Here is a 15,945-nt window from a genome sequence, read left to right as displayed (position 1 = left end):
GTCCAACAGACCCTAGTTTACCCTAATTATGTTAGGAGGTAGGCCTGGGTATATTGTAGGAAGTCCCCTTGGCTTGGTTTTTCGAGAATCTGACGTGAGACTGGTCCTTACACTTAGTCAAAATCTGGCCCATTGTCCGTTCTATAACATATAGGCTATAGGCCTACGATGATTGTATAAGTCCGACATGTAACCTGGGTGGCATTCGTGAATCCGATGTTAACAGGTGAGCCATCCTGCCTGATAAGCTCCAGGGAACTGGATTCCCAGCCCCTTTCCTTTATCAGTATCGGAAAACCATATATTGAAGACCTCCCCGGAAGAAGGATGTAATTTCAAACTCTTGAAACGTGTGATGTACGTGGAAAAGTAATTTTGAAGCATTTATTTATAACAAATTATTGCGTTCAATGCCTGAATAAACTTGTATCTTTGTTTAGTCAAATGGTTGTGATAATAATGTACAACTAATGAAATATGTCCCTGAAATTATTTTATTCCATCCTAGCATTATAAACAGGTTACTACATCGAATATCGTTCATAATTAGTAATTGACTGGCACATAAAAATTCAACCCTTCTTGTTGTCCTTGTCTTTCCCCTTACTCTCTTTACCCTCCACTTATTCTCCTTGTCTCCCTCTTTTCTCCTTGTATTCCCCTTGGCTTCCACGGTTCTCTTTGTTTTTTCGTTGTTGTTCTTACCTTCCCTTTGCTCCCGTTCTTTTTATATTCCTCTTGTTATTCTCGCATTTCCCTTATTCGTCATGCAAGGATAACATGAGGAAAACAATGAGAACAAGGAAAATTCAAAGATAGGGAGGGAAATATAAGGATAAAAGAGAAAGTGCAAGGATAAGAAGGGAAAAATGAGGAGAACAAGAGATATACAGGTAGAAGAAGGAGAATGTCGAGAGAACAAGGACAACAAAGGGAAGAAAATTATACAGGGACATCATTTTATTTTTACTTGCATTTTTATTGTACCTGCATTTCTGAATGTACTTCACTCTCACCCCTTCACTAATGTCCTTGCTCCCGTCAGACACACAAACTTACGGCCGCTGTTGCATTCGAAGTCTTCAAGCACTGAAGTAAACACTGCAGTGTATAGTGTGTTTCATAAATATGATTGCATTTTCTATAGAAGAAAGAACCTATATTAATAGACTAATATCATACTAAAAAATTATATTCAAGAAACGATAAATTCAATTTCAGAGAATATGCTTCAAAATGTTTTTAATAATATGCGTACTGAATTGAAGCCTGCATTGTAATGAACGGCAACCATTTTCAGCAACTTGTTTAAAAATTCAGATTAGCATTTTTTGAATTGAGGTGGCTAGAAGCAAAGGAATGCTAGTGACATTTGTAATAACATGAGTTAAGTGCATCCAGTGTAAGCAAAAGTATCTAAAATTTTAGTGGCAAAGGGATATTTTAATCGCATCAAACATTAAAATTTAAATAAAAATTTCACCGATTTTACGAAAGCTTAAATATTTAAACCCCATTTTCTCAAAGGTAACTTAAGTGCACTTACAGCCCTTTACTTATGACCCCCTCAATTTAAATGCTCTCTCTATATTGTATATTAACACCAATAATTAATATGCTAAGTAAAGTAGACATTACATAACGAACATAGCCGCCTGAAAAGTTGAGTTTTTGAAAAAAAAAATGTTACAACTTTACTGTATTTTGATAAATTCCGTAAAAGTGATGATCAAACTGAAAATCGTAATATCGTATTTCCCTACAACATAAATGTATACACTATTTTTCTCTCCTCCTATACCTAGTAAAATGATTTGTTTACATATTGCACTAGTAACATCAAACTCCTGTAATGGAAGGGGGCAACAGTGTTTCCGAGTATAGCCAGGTTAATGTTAAAAATGTTGGTAAAAATAAAGTGATGTCCCTGTACAAGGATAACAAAGGGAATGCAAGGATAACCTGAGAAAGGAAGGAAAACAAGGTGATTACAATGAGAGCAAAGGGAATACAACGAGAACAAGGGGATTACAAGGAGGACACAGAGAATACAAGAAGAATAACAGAAATACAACGAGAACAGTGGGAGTAAAACGAAAACAATAGGAATACAACGAAAACAACTGTAATGCAAAGATAAAAAAGAAAATACAAGGTGAATAAGGGAAGCCAAGGATCATACAAGGATAAAAAGAGAAAGACAAGGTTAACAAGGGGAATACAAGGAGAAACACAGGACTGCAATGATATCAAAAGAAATACAAGGAGAACAAGACGAACACTAGCAGAACAAGGGAAATACAAAGAGAACAAGGGGAATACAAGGAGAGCAAAAGGGTTTTATTTTTATATGATAATCAATTTCCAAATTATCTCTCATACCTAGTGAGGGGAAGACCTAGTTCTATGTCAAAATTTTCAAAACGTCGCCGAAATGAAAATTATGCTACTAATATTAATAAAATGGTAAATAACTTACACAGATGTCAGAGTAGATCATATAAATGTAAAATATATCCCATTAACAGTTGGTAGGCCTAATGTAAAGTGATGGAATTCTGTGTTAGAAATATCTTTCCTTAACGTAATGAGCCTACTATTTCGAGTGTTGCTTAATAAATAAGAAATTTCATTTAATTATTTTTCAAGTTAAGGATTAGTTTTTTGTTTTAGTCCCATATATTTAATAATTTTAATGACAGCCTCATGGTCTCTGCTCTCTATGGTATATGCCTAGATGACAATTGAATCTATTTTGGGTCTTATAGCTCCTATTTTAACGCGATAGAATAGTTTTTTTTGGTATGTTGTTTTTTTTTAGACCTTCTGTTAATAATTTCTCTCTGCACATCAGCATATTGTCTCCAATTCCATCGACGCCATATAATCACGTAGTTGATAAGTATCGTTAAATAAATTATTAACAAACGTTTGTGATAACTCATTCCACATTGTGTTGATTAAGTTACGCAATGTTGTAATTCAGATACTAAATAACTCTCTGATGTTAATTAAAGATTACATGTATAGAAATGCACGAAATATGAGTAAGAAAAAAACACGCTGTGATGTGAAATGTCTATCAGGAGATTGATACAGCATCAGAATTAATGTGTCCGGGACTGTAACTGACTTTAGATTTGTTATCTTCGTTAATAATTATATCTCTATATATCCGCTAACTATAATCGTAACTCTTGATCGTTGGTTTATTATTACGACGCGTCGTTAACAGTTAACAATACTTGGTGGCGACAAGAATTTTGTCGATTTAGCTTTCTTTTATCTATTTTTTTTCTATCGGAGTGCAGCGTTCACTGACCTAGGGTACCGAACGCGCATGTGCGCACAACTGTTGCGCAGTCGATGCACCGACAACATCCAGAATGTTGAGGCAGGTCAGTGTTTAGTGCAGAACGCGAGTGAATATCTCATTGTTCTTAGACGGGCTTTCGATCCTACATTTAAAAAAAGAACTTAATTATTAGATGTTTTGCTTTGTGTCTCAGTGTGATTATTATGTAGTTATCTATCACCATGTTCAGTGTTCGTAATTGTTAGCAATAAGTGGATAAATATCTTTGATTATATTGCGTCTGTTGAAGTGTTTGCATCTTACGCGGTAGCTAGAAAGCACTGTGTAAGTAATTAAATCGACGAGTGAAACTATTTTAATTTCGTACAATTCTAGATAACTGAAACTTACGTTTATTTATTGTATTTCGTAGTAAGGAAATACTACTCTGGTACCGTGTAAATCGAAACAGACTATATAATATGTTTAGATATTCTACACGAAGGATTATTTTAAATATAATTAACATATGCAATTAACATTTCTGTTAATCACTTACGATTTTAGCGTACAAATATAAGGATTGAGTGATAAAAAAAGTTGATATCTCTCTTTCTATACATGAAGGTTTGTAGACAGCTTGTTATTCATTATGTAACTGTCGGGGCCCCTCAGGGATCTTAGAGCGAATATTAAAGGAAAGGAATGTAGTGATACTACTATTTCTGGTGTAACGCCTACAACCGTTGTGTATATGCAGCCAACTCTATACGTTGGTTGTGTGTGTTGTCTATTTTCCCGGCGTTCTGAAATAGAAAGCTGATACATTTAGAATCGTGTTTTTGTTTGATGATGCGTGTTTAGTTGAATTTCTGTAGCTTCGTTACTGAGGTATTTATTAAAAAGATACTGTGATGTTTTTTTCTAAAATAAATAAATTCTTTGCGAGAAATAATTGTTGATGTTATAAAATATTCCTTAGGGATTCTTCACCACCATTTACACTTTTCAAATTAATATTTTAAACTATTCTTTTTAACTTAACATTTGATAATATTCCATATTGTATATATATATATATTTTTTTTTTTTCTTCAGAAATTTAAAGTTTTATATATCTTGATTTGTTATTATAATTTTAAAATTTATTGTTTAAACTATATAATTGTTGCACAATTCTGTTGTATTCTAAACCCCCATGGTCAACTGAAGTTCAGCAGTAGACGAAAATTATTCAATTTTTATTAGTAATAAATATTTAACTTTTTTACAATATAGTGTTATTTTATAATTCTTTCAGGAAATGGTATGTAACGAATCTCATAGGTAAATGAATTAACTTATAAAGAACAAATATTTTTTTTTAATTTAGGTAATATGGTATGGTATATAATTTGATGCTGTAATGTATGTGTCATTTTACGAAAGTACAATATAGGATTTATCAGAGATCGAAAACATAGTAACAAATTTAATAATAATAATAATAATAATAATAATAATAATAATAATAATAAAACTTATTAAATTTGAGATATATTTAATTTTTTAATATCATCGAATTCTACGTGGTAGAAATAATCGTACGTTCCACTCACATATTTTAGAAATTATTGAAGTTACTACTCTGATATTAAAATGATAACTTAAATGTGAGTATTTTACATTAATTCAATTATCAATAAGCCTATAGGTTCTACTATATAAGTTCTCAATTATAGGAAAACAAAGTATTTCACTATTTTCATAATTTTCTTACATTTGAGGTTGTCATGAAATTTCACGATATTACTTAGTTATAAATAATTCCTGTATAATATTTCATATTTTCGAGAACTTCTACAATTTGTAAAAAATATAGACTATTATTCTGTTCTCTAACGATCAGCTTATTTAAGCTATTAAATGTCTATAAAATTTTATTTATCTCTTGGACTGATAACGAGATAAAATTCAATTTCCTGTAAACTTAGACACTGAAAATATCATTTGTAATTTTTGTATACAAGTTCAGTGTAACATTCCAATTTCTCAGTAATGTTCCGTATGTTTTTATTTTATAAGTACTTAAATATTTTATTTGGAAATATAAAAAGTTTTATCAATACGCCTAATTTAATAAAAACGTTACTTTGAATGCAATACACCATATTACACAGACTGCCTTGAAAAATTGCGTGTGTACACAGAGAGGTAGATATTAAGATAAGTTATCACTTATCTCGCGTAGGTGTTTCTCTTGTCTATCACGTGACATTCCTCTCCCAGTTCAGTGCCACCTCACCCACAACCTTATCAAGTCTACCACTAGATGGGGTCGGCTCGAAATGTTGGTGCGCTGCGTCGCCATATTGAATCTGGATTAATTATGCCGCTTTGCAACTTTCATTTGTTGAAGCAACCTTGAAGGGTGGGTAACGGGTTTTGAGGTGAACGCCATGTTGGGATGACCTATTTGTCATACTTACTCGTACAGCACTTAGTGACCTACTTACGTAGGACTTCGTGATATTTTGAGTTTGCATTTTCTAAAATTCAAGATGTATTTGAATTTTTGTTTTTCATGAACTCATATAATTTAGCGACTGTGATCATTTCAAAATCATTCCGAATTTTAAATAGGCCTAATTGATATAATTAACAATTTTTTTCAATTATATGTAAAGTTGAATTTCTTAGACTATAAAATTCCAATATAACGAAAGCGTAAGTTAGACCAAGATTTAAATGAAATTATTACATTTTTGAATTGATAAATATTTATATTTGATTAAAACGTTTCTTGATGTTTATGTACTTCTTCAGTGGAATGAATATCGTAAATATTTGTACACTAACGAGTTTTGAGTAATTTTGAACATTTATTTTCATTCTTTAATTCGTACCACGAATAATAAAACAAAAAAAAATTAATGTATTGTTTAGGCCCTAAATGAAAATTCTGAGTATTAACAAATTTAAGAAATGTGTTTCCTGCCTCAAAATTCTTGTTTTTTTTTTTTTTTTTTTTTTTTTTTTAATGACAACAGAAATGAAATTAATATATAGTAGTTTAGTAGTAGTACATAATTACTTATATTTATTTAACCTGGTAGAGATAGAGCCATCAGGCCTTCTCTTCCTCTCCACCAGGGGATTACAACTACAATATTAAGAATACAATTACAATTAATATTAAATTTAAAAATACAATAAACATCAAATTACTAGAAGATTAACCGATTAATAAAGACTGGACTGTTTATTGTGGAAGTTAAGAACAAAGAAAGATAGGCCTATTTTTTACTTAAGTAAAAATTAAACCTAGAATAAAATTATATATTGATGAAATTACCGGATATTGAAATATTTTGTGCTAGAATTAGAGAACTATTTACAAGAAGCCATGTCTGAACGAGTCTCAATTACTGACCAAGTGTCTAATATATGCAAGTGAAGACTTCGAAAGTTGCACATGAACTATTTTAACAAATTAGTATTATTTTTATTTTTTGTATAAGCGAAAATTTAAATTCAGTACTTAAATCTGGAACCTGAAAGAATTCCCATTTTTATTTATTTCGGCAAATTGAATATATTTCCTTATATAACTTAAGTAACTTAGTACCTCTGATTGAGGTTCTGGCTGATATGTACATCAATTATCAAGCAGCAATACACCTCTCTTAACGGTAGGCCTATGTGTCAGAGGAAGAGCAATTGTTTGTAACCTATACATCTTACTCTGATTAGTTAATATGCTACCGGTCAGCAATGTAGCCTATGCAATGGAGGGAGAAATAAATTGGCCACCCTACTTCATTAATTCCTGGCTTAGTTGTCCCACGAGTGAAGCTTTATTGGTATCACCTGTGATGTTTAAATCTGTCTTCGGGCAGTTGACTAAACAATATACTTAGGCTGTATGCATTTAATGATATGATGAAAGAAATTACGTTAACGCGTAGATAGACCTAAGTCGAAACTTTACACATGTTTACGCCGTTGTAGACTTCAGTAGGCCTACATTTTATAAATTCGTTTCAGAGATTGGAAAAGTTTCAGTTGTAAAAATAGTTTTTAAATTACAAAAATGCGATTATCGTGTGTCTTATATGAACAAATTGTTTGGGCCTGTAACAGGCTTGGAGAACTGGGCGACAATTGTGGCGTTGCGTCACTCATCGGATACGTCACTCACCCCTTCCTTCCATCCCCGCGTCATTGACTTCGTAGGGGAGGGGATTGGTATTCAATTTTTGTCTTATGTGATTGCGTACGGGCTACAGATACGTCATTCAACGCCGGTGGACTGTGGACGGGGAACCAACGCTTTCCCCATACTTTCCACCCCTCTCTCGGCAGTTCTACATCCCTGGCGTATACGTTAGTTTTTGAGTCAGTAAATATAGCCTAAATGGAAATTTAAGATCTACAATATTAACAGTAGGCCTAATATATCGATGTCCAAGAAATGATACCTCATATCTGTAAATTTGCAGGTAAATCAAAAGACTGTTCAAAAATTATTTTTCTCAAATTTAAAAACTTTTAGGCTATATAAGATTAAACCCTATAGACTCTTTGTAAGATCTTCTACTCGAGAACGAAATATTAGTTACCTATCAAATTTTCTGAACATAATAATAATAATAATAATAATAATAATAATAATAATAATGTAGCTAATTTAAATAATAATGTACAGATCTGGTTTTCAGGTATAGCTCCCCGTAAAGCTGACTTGAATAATTTCAAGGGAAAAATTATGCCAAGGCCTGGTATCGAACCCGAGACATTTGGCTGAGCGAGCTGTAGTTTACTTTAATTAAAATATTTGTTCTTGCATTGGCTGTCTAGTGTCTGGATGAAACTTGAACTAAAATATAAAAAATTTCACATCTAAATATCTCTAATGTATTGAATGTAATCAAAGCTAATAATTAAATTACTGTACTTATTATCGAAATGATTAGTTTTTTCTTCATCCTCGTCACGATTTAGGTCATTTGGTCTCTTCTGGCTTCCAGAGTTTTTAATTGGCCTATCCTTTAGCCTATAGGCCTATTTCTTCGTATGAAACTAGCCTACTTCTGGAACTATGGTATGCTATTGTTGTGTTGTTTGAAATTATGTTTGGGCATGAGTTATTCTTTCATTCATTCATTCATTCATTCATTCATTCATTAATTCATTCATTCATTCATTCATTCATTCATTCATTTTATTCCATAGATCTTAATGAGCAATGAAGCTTTAAGATGTGGAACAAGTCAGAATTTTGCAATATTACAATTACAATTTCTACAAATTTTTACAGTTTTACAATTTAGTAATTTTCTACAATTTTTACAATTTTGTGCAATTTTTTTTACAATATTTTGGCGAGATGTAGTGAGATGAGGTGAGGTCCGAGGATTCGCCAAAATAATACCCGGCATTTGCCTTTTGGTTGGGGAAAACTTCGGAAAAACCCAACCAGGTAATCAAATCAAAGGGGTTGATGCCGAGGACTCGCCATAGACCATCCGGCTTCAGTCCCACGGCTATGGAAAACCTCGGAAGAAACCAAAGACCAAAGGGGGCTCCTACAAATTTGTGCAATCAATATCTAGTAGATTAATTCAATTTATAATCATAAACAATTCATCAGTTGAGCTATACAGACTACTATACAATTTACAGCATATACAATTCATCAATTGAGCTATACAGACTACCATTCAATTTACAGTAGGCCTAACTTATATACAATTCATCAGTATGAATGTTGAATTCAAACTAATCTTGTTTCTTCTACTTCTTTACCATTTTTGCTTATGCTAAATATTTCTAGCCTGTTCCTAACATCTGTATTTCTTTTTCGTTCATAATAATAGGTCCATAACGTACATGTGATCAAGGAACCTTCTACTGCTGCTTGTTGCCTATTTATCTTATGTTTGAATGATTTCATTTTCATTTTTCACAACCATATTACATCACTGTAGAATCCGCTATAACAGCTGAGTGCTTTTCAAAATTTTATGTTTCATTAGTTTATTCTAATTGTGAAGACTATTTGTGTCTATAGAGGCTAAAGAATTAATGAGTCTAGTTTCTGGTAGTTTGAATCTTTTTACTCAAACGTTTTGTTTTATAAATTTAAAATGTTGCAACAAAACTTTGGTTCTCTAACGTAAAGCTTGTGCTATCGTAGAAAAAGTCATTGTATGACACACATTCCTAAAGATATCTTTTCGGCCCTCATGTGTTTGTTAAACTCGGCTTCGTCTTGTTTCATAAACTTTACACTCCTGCCAAAAAGAGGTCTTTTACGAATTTGTTTCATAATTAAATATCATTCTATAGACTTTTTTTGTAATGTATTCAGTATGGCCCAACAAGTATAGGCCCTAATTCATATGTAGGGGCTATACAAGAACACATACATATGTTGTACAACGTAATTTAAAAAGTCATGAAGTTACAGTCTGTGGATAACATACAATATACAAGAATTAAATAAAGAAAGCAGAATAAGAATAAACAGTAAGGTGAGAAAGTTTTGGGCAGAAAAAAGAAAAAGTTTGAAACCATGAAATAAATAAATCTGCTGAAAATTAAAATTAACAATCTTTCGAAAAAACGTCTTTTTAAACAATTCTTAAAACACCGGCAATCTGGTAAGATTCTGTATTCTAAAGAAAGGTGGTTAAAAGTTGTTATTAAAAATGCTTAATTCCCTTCCTTCCATCAGTTATCTTACATCAGCATTGTAGCTTCGAGGTGGAGAAGAAGTAAAAAATTACAGAAAATAGACCTGTATAATATAGGCCTATAGTAAGTAGATTAATTGAATTTTCAAACATAAACACTCAATCAGTTAAACATTTTCTTGTAGCCTTTGAAAAATAATTAGGCAGGACATTGAAGATCGTAATAAAGGGATATTGAACTCCATTATTTTTTATTAACAACTGAGACTAACAGAGGGTAGACGAAGATTTTATTTACGTCTTTTACTAAAATTATGAATGTTTTTATTTGTACTAAAGTATAGACTATTGATTTTTAACACAAGAAGATATACCTAGATATCAATAAGACAAGGTCAAGAAGTCTAAATTTTGGGAAATCATTTTACATGATGTTCTTTTATGCATAATTAAATGGGAGTCAATAAAATGCTGGTAGTTAATTATTAGGAATAGCACGATGTTATACCAACATTGTCTATGTTTCTTTGTAATTCCCCTAGTAAAAAAAAAAAAAGAGAAATAATAGAAATAATCTTACGACTTCTTACAAAACAGACATTAATTTTGACTATTAGTTCAGAAATGCTATTAGGATACAGTGTTTTGACTTTTAGTGAGATTGTGGCTAGTAACCGTAGCCTATTCTATCGGCTTAGCAAAATAATAGACCTAGGCTATAGCCTATACCCACTTTTTATTATGATATTACTTACAAAATTTGATAAGGAACAGAAGGAGTAATTTTGTACAGGAAGAAAAGTTTTGTGAGTCCTGTACGAAAAATATTTCTTGAATTTAAGTATAACTTTGTATGCGTGCAGTGCTTCAGAAAGTAATTTTATAGCTCGTAATGAAATGTAAGATTATTTTATTGCATAGGCTATCTAGTTCAGATAAGTGACCTTATGAACTAAGTAGTCTAGCCTATTGCTAGCTTCAGTTCGTAGTGTGATTTCGACTGGACTTGCTATCCCCGACGGATGAACAAAGTCTCGGTCTTTGCTAAGGAAGATAGACGTATTATAGCTTACTGTACTACTTATTTCTTTCGTATTGATTTCCTAAACAATAATAGTATAGGCCTTAATGTCTTTCTCTTGAACTCTCTTTAAAATTAGCCTTAATCTTTACAGGGAAGTCTGAGTTAAAATAAAAAATTCGTCTTTCATTTGATTTCAGTTTAAGTTACTTCGTTAAGTTTTCCTGCAAGATATCGTGACACCATTTTCAGGAAGTCCGTAAGATTAGTTATCTTGTTTTTCTATGTAGATAGACTATAGAGTACGGGTTCATCGCACTTGTACGTTTGTCTCACATATCGATTGTGTTATTACCTTCGAGAAGTCTTCTAGATTTTTCTGTTTAATAGTATTCGTAGTCGAAATGTGTTTCTTAGAAATTATTATTATTATTATTATTATTATTATAATTATTATTATTATTATTATTATTATCATCATCATTATCATCATCATCATCATCATCATCATCATACCTAAAAGAATAAATAGGGGAGAGTCGGGTAGTATCGGACATCGGGTAATATCGGACAGTGAGTTTCTTTCATCTACCTCACGATGGTAGTACCTGATTGACATGGTTACGTTTCTGTGATGTCGCATAGAGAAACGTAACCATGTCATTCAGGTACTACCTTATGGTGGTAGATAAAAGAAACGCACTGTCCGATACTACCCGATGTCCGATACTACCCGACTCTCCCCTACGTTTAAGTAAAGAAGAAAGCTGAAAAACTGCTGAACTGAAATCACCTGCAACTGTAGTCTAAGAATCTCAAAATAGAATAGACTTACGCTACAACTGTAAAATGTAGGCCTACAGGCTACCATCACACCGGTTAAGGGGACGCTATGGTAAAATAATGGTGAAAAATTAAGAAAATCGATTTAAAAATTTATTGTGGCTCTCTATTTAGACCGAACTCAAAAAGCTAATTAATTTATGTTCCCATGAATATTTTCAAGCTTTTGAGCTAATATGAATTAAAAATTGTGGAAATTGTGGTGCAAGGAGCCTTTTTAGTGACGTCAATATAAAATACATTTTAAAAATATCATTTCAAAATTATTAGTCCTAATGGCACAAAATATGGTACAGATGATAGTATTGTAGGTATATTTATGTAGTTTAAAATTAATAAATTTTGGATGAAAATTGTAAAAATTTTAAAACTCACAGAAGTGTCCCCTTATCAGTGGTGCTCAAGCTACCAAAAAGTTGACTGAACATCTTTGCGAGTTACTCCAAGAATGGCCAGACTTGAATTCATTTTGAAAAGACAAAAATTGTAGGTGCTGCCTAGTCTTCATCATTTGCAACATCTCTGCTAACATCATGATCTTCCTAATTTTAATGTAGCCTAGGCCTAATTAGTTGGCCTAGGACTAACTCTAAAAATGTGTTTCCTAAGTTATTCTTGTGTCAGTTTTACTGTTGATGATGATGAAGAAGAAGAAGAAGAAGAAGAAGAAGAAGAAGATGATGATGATAATGATAGTAGTAGTAATAATAATAATAATAATAATAATAATAATGATAATAATGATAACCTATTATTTATTTATATAGGCCTACCAGTAAGTTTATAAGCCTAAGTCTAGCTATAAGTTACATGGGCCTAGTCTATTTATCATTAATACTGTACTCCAACCACGAGAAAGTCTCCAGGGAATGAAGGGAAGCGGGATGATGCTGTGAATGAATGTTGATGTCATAAGGTCACACACGTGGGTACTCTTATCTCTATTGGCTAGCTCTCACAGCACAAACCATAAAATTGATACAGACATAAGATTGATACTACCCTAGTTACAAAATTAGATCACAGTTAATCTCCTGGTCTTTTAATCCCTCCACACAGGAAATAACATATGCAAGAGAGCGCATGGTTTTTAAACTGACGTTATAACGATAATATTATTTATCTACTTCGCTCCAATAGATGACGCAATAGTAAGCACATTCCTTTCGCGGTTGATCTCCTGGTTGGAGAACAGTATTAATTTGTAGGCCAACATCGATTTGCCAAAATAAGTCAACATGAGGATTAGATCTAAGTTAGGCTACTATAATGCAATTACTGATGATGATGATGATGATGATGATGATGATGATGATGATGATGATAACAATAGTAGACCCTAATAGTAATGGTAATAATAATAATAATAATAATAATAATAATAATAAAAATAACGGGCTATATAGTATGGAAGATAAGGCCTGTTAGCCTTAACTACACCTAAATACTTACTTACTTACTTACTTACTTACTTACTTACTTACTTACTGGCTTTTAAGGAACCCGGAGGTTCATTGCCGCCCTCACATAAGCCCGCCATTGCTCCCTATCCTGAGCAAGATCAATCCAGTCTCCACCATCATATCCCACCTCCCTCAAATCCATTTTAATATTATCTTCCCATCTACGTCTCGGCCTCCCCAAAGGTCTTTTTCCCTCCGGCCTCCCAACTAACACTCTATATGCATTTCTGGAATCGCCCATACGAGCTACATGTCCTGCCCATCTCAAACGTCTGGATTTTATGTTCCTAATTATGTCAGGTGAAGTATACAATGCGTGCAGCTCTGCGTTGTGTAACTTCCTCCATTCTCCTGTAACTTCATCCCTCTTAGCCCCAAATATTTTCCTAAGAACCTTATTCTCAAATACCCTTAATCTCTGTTCCTCTCTCAAAGTGAGAGTCCAAGTTTCACAACCATACAGAACAACCGGTAATATAACTGTTTTATAAATTCTAACTTTCAGATTTTTTGTCAGAAGACTACACCCAAATAAATAAATAGATAAATAAATAAATCAGTAAGTAGGCCTAAGTAAGTAAATAAGTAATAGTGGTTTTAGGTTCTTAATAGGCCTATTTTACGTTTATACAAATTCTAAGTTTATGAATTAAATTGATAAATTCTTGCCGTAATACGCCGTAATAAATATATCTATAATTAGGTATTTATTTATTTTCGTTTATTTATTATAATATTAATGTGCTGGTCAACAGCCATCTTATGCCAATAATAGTCCAGCATAAGTGATACAATACTAATACAGAAAATACGGAGTTAAAATTTGAATAAAATTAAAAATTTATAATAATAATAATAATAATAATAATAATAATAATAATAATAATAATAATAATAATATATTTACAATTAATAAATTAAAATTTCTATGTTTATTAATGGATGCATAAAAAATAAAAAATAAAACCATCTTAAACGAATAATTTTCTCTAATCTATGATATATTATAGGCTACTATGACAATACTAGAAATGATGCAATGAAAATTGTTGTCTAGTCAACTGTCCGAAGACAAGTCTGAACCCCACAAATAATACTAATATAGCACCACTTATGAGGTAACTAGACCAGGAGATAATGGAGTAGTGTGGCCAGTTCCTTTCCCCCTCCATTGCATACATCGCCGATTAGATACATATTTCACTAATCAGTCTTCAGATGTATACTAACAACGTTTTCCTCCGACATAGTCAAGTGAGGTATAGGCCTAGGACTCCTTTGTAATAGATGTACTTATCAGCCAGAACTCAATCAGAGGTTGAATTGTTAGCGTTTGACCATAATCCTCAGTAAAGTTAGTGTGGAGTAGCTCAAAGAGTTCCATCGGATGTTTGGAATTATGTTGTGATAAAGTTTCTGCACGTGAAACCTTAACAGCAGGAATAATAATAATAATAATTATTATTATTATATGAATAAAATTCTTTGTACTCCTGTGATGATAATCTTGAGCTCTTGTAGGTCTGGTATCTCCAAGTAGGATACAAGTTACAACAATGAGTAACAGATAACTTTATCTGAGAAGTTGTACATGGACATTCGAAAATTGAAACTGAAACAAGTGACTACTTGAGAGTTGCTAGGGGAATATAGCAGGCGCCACATGAGGTATCGAGACTGGTTGAATTCCAAAATGGCGTCCAAGTCAGGTTTTTGGCATTTTTGTTCGTTTAGGTCCTATTGGGTTGTTTGTGCAGTCGGAGTGCTATTGGTTCGCGCGGGGTGGGCGCAAGGCGGAGCTTGCATACCGCGCCACGCGCTGTTACTGGTCCGTCGTCGTTGCCAACAGCAACGCGGGAGGGGAGAGGGTCAGCCATTTTGGATTTAGCTGTTGTCTTGTATATAGCTAATACGCGCGATGCTCCGAACCTCCAGCGGTATTTTCTAAAGATGTGGCTTCACTTCTTTTGGTTCTTCAAGTACATTTCATCGCTGGTCTATTCTTGTTGAGAGTTGTTCAAAAATTCGAATGGCCAAGCTGTTGGTAGAGTTTTTCTGTTTCCAGTCCCCTACTGTCAACGTCTTCTTGCGTTGACAGTATTAAAATACACGACGTTTCTAAGGTTGCACCTACTTTTGTCTTCGGGTTGAAAAGGGAAGTAGAAAAAGAAATAGACTATTGCTGGTTTGTTAGAGATAACCGAATCCGGGTTTAGGCAAATGAGTTGTCCACTTTTAGCGGCCATAGACCCTAAACAATAGCGTTATTTTTTTCTTCCCTTCTCTACTTTAAGACGAATGTAGATTCAACCTCTATATTCTTCGGATTTCTTAAGTGTTTCATAATAAAGGAAGAAAACTGAATAGCTATCCTTCCCTCATTTTGTAGACTAGGCCTATACCGAAGCTAACAGATGGTTCGCTGTTTCAACTGAATCTTGAATATAACTTAAATCTATAGCCTACACATATTGACTATAAAAAAGCCAACAAATTCATGATAAAAATATAAGAGTAATATTTGACTAACTCAAACAGAAAATATTTATTTGTAAACTATCTACGCCTTTTGTAAAAGTCTGCTATCTTATAAAAGATTGGCTTATTCTTCACTTTGTGTTAACTTATATTTTTACAGTAAGTTAA

At 32.7% G+C, this 15,945-nt stretch overlaps 1 protein-coding gene across 9 annotated transcripts in view; it reads left to right on the top strand.

The window, feature by feature from the left end:
• LOC138701967 (uncharacterized) overlaps positions 1–15,945 on the top strand; it is a 1,800,590-nt gene that overhangs the window by 949,102 nt on the left and 835,543 nt on the right. The window contains exon 1 of one of the 9 annotated variants that reach the window (XR_011332751.1): positions 3,416–3,640. The exons of the other annotated variants lie outside the window; for them this stretch is intronic. The gene's annotated coding sequence lies outside the window, so the exon portion shown is untranslated. Of the gene's footprint in view, positions 1–3,415; positions 3,641–15,945 lie in introns of those variants that run through there. 9 annotated transcript variants of the gene reach the window in all.

The sequence above is a fragment of the Periplaneta americana genome, chromosome 6 (genome assembly GCF_040183065.1).
Source record: "Periplaneta americana isolate PAMFEO1 chromosome 6, P.americana_PAMFEO1_priV1, whole genome shotgun sequence".
Classification (NCBI taxonomy): Eukaryota; Metazoa; Arthropoda; class Insecta; order Blattodea; family Blattidae; genus Periplaneta; species Periplaneta americana.
This window is presented reverse-complemented; position numbering and strand designations above follow the sequence as displayed.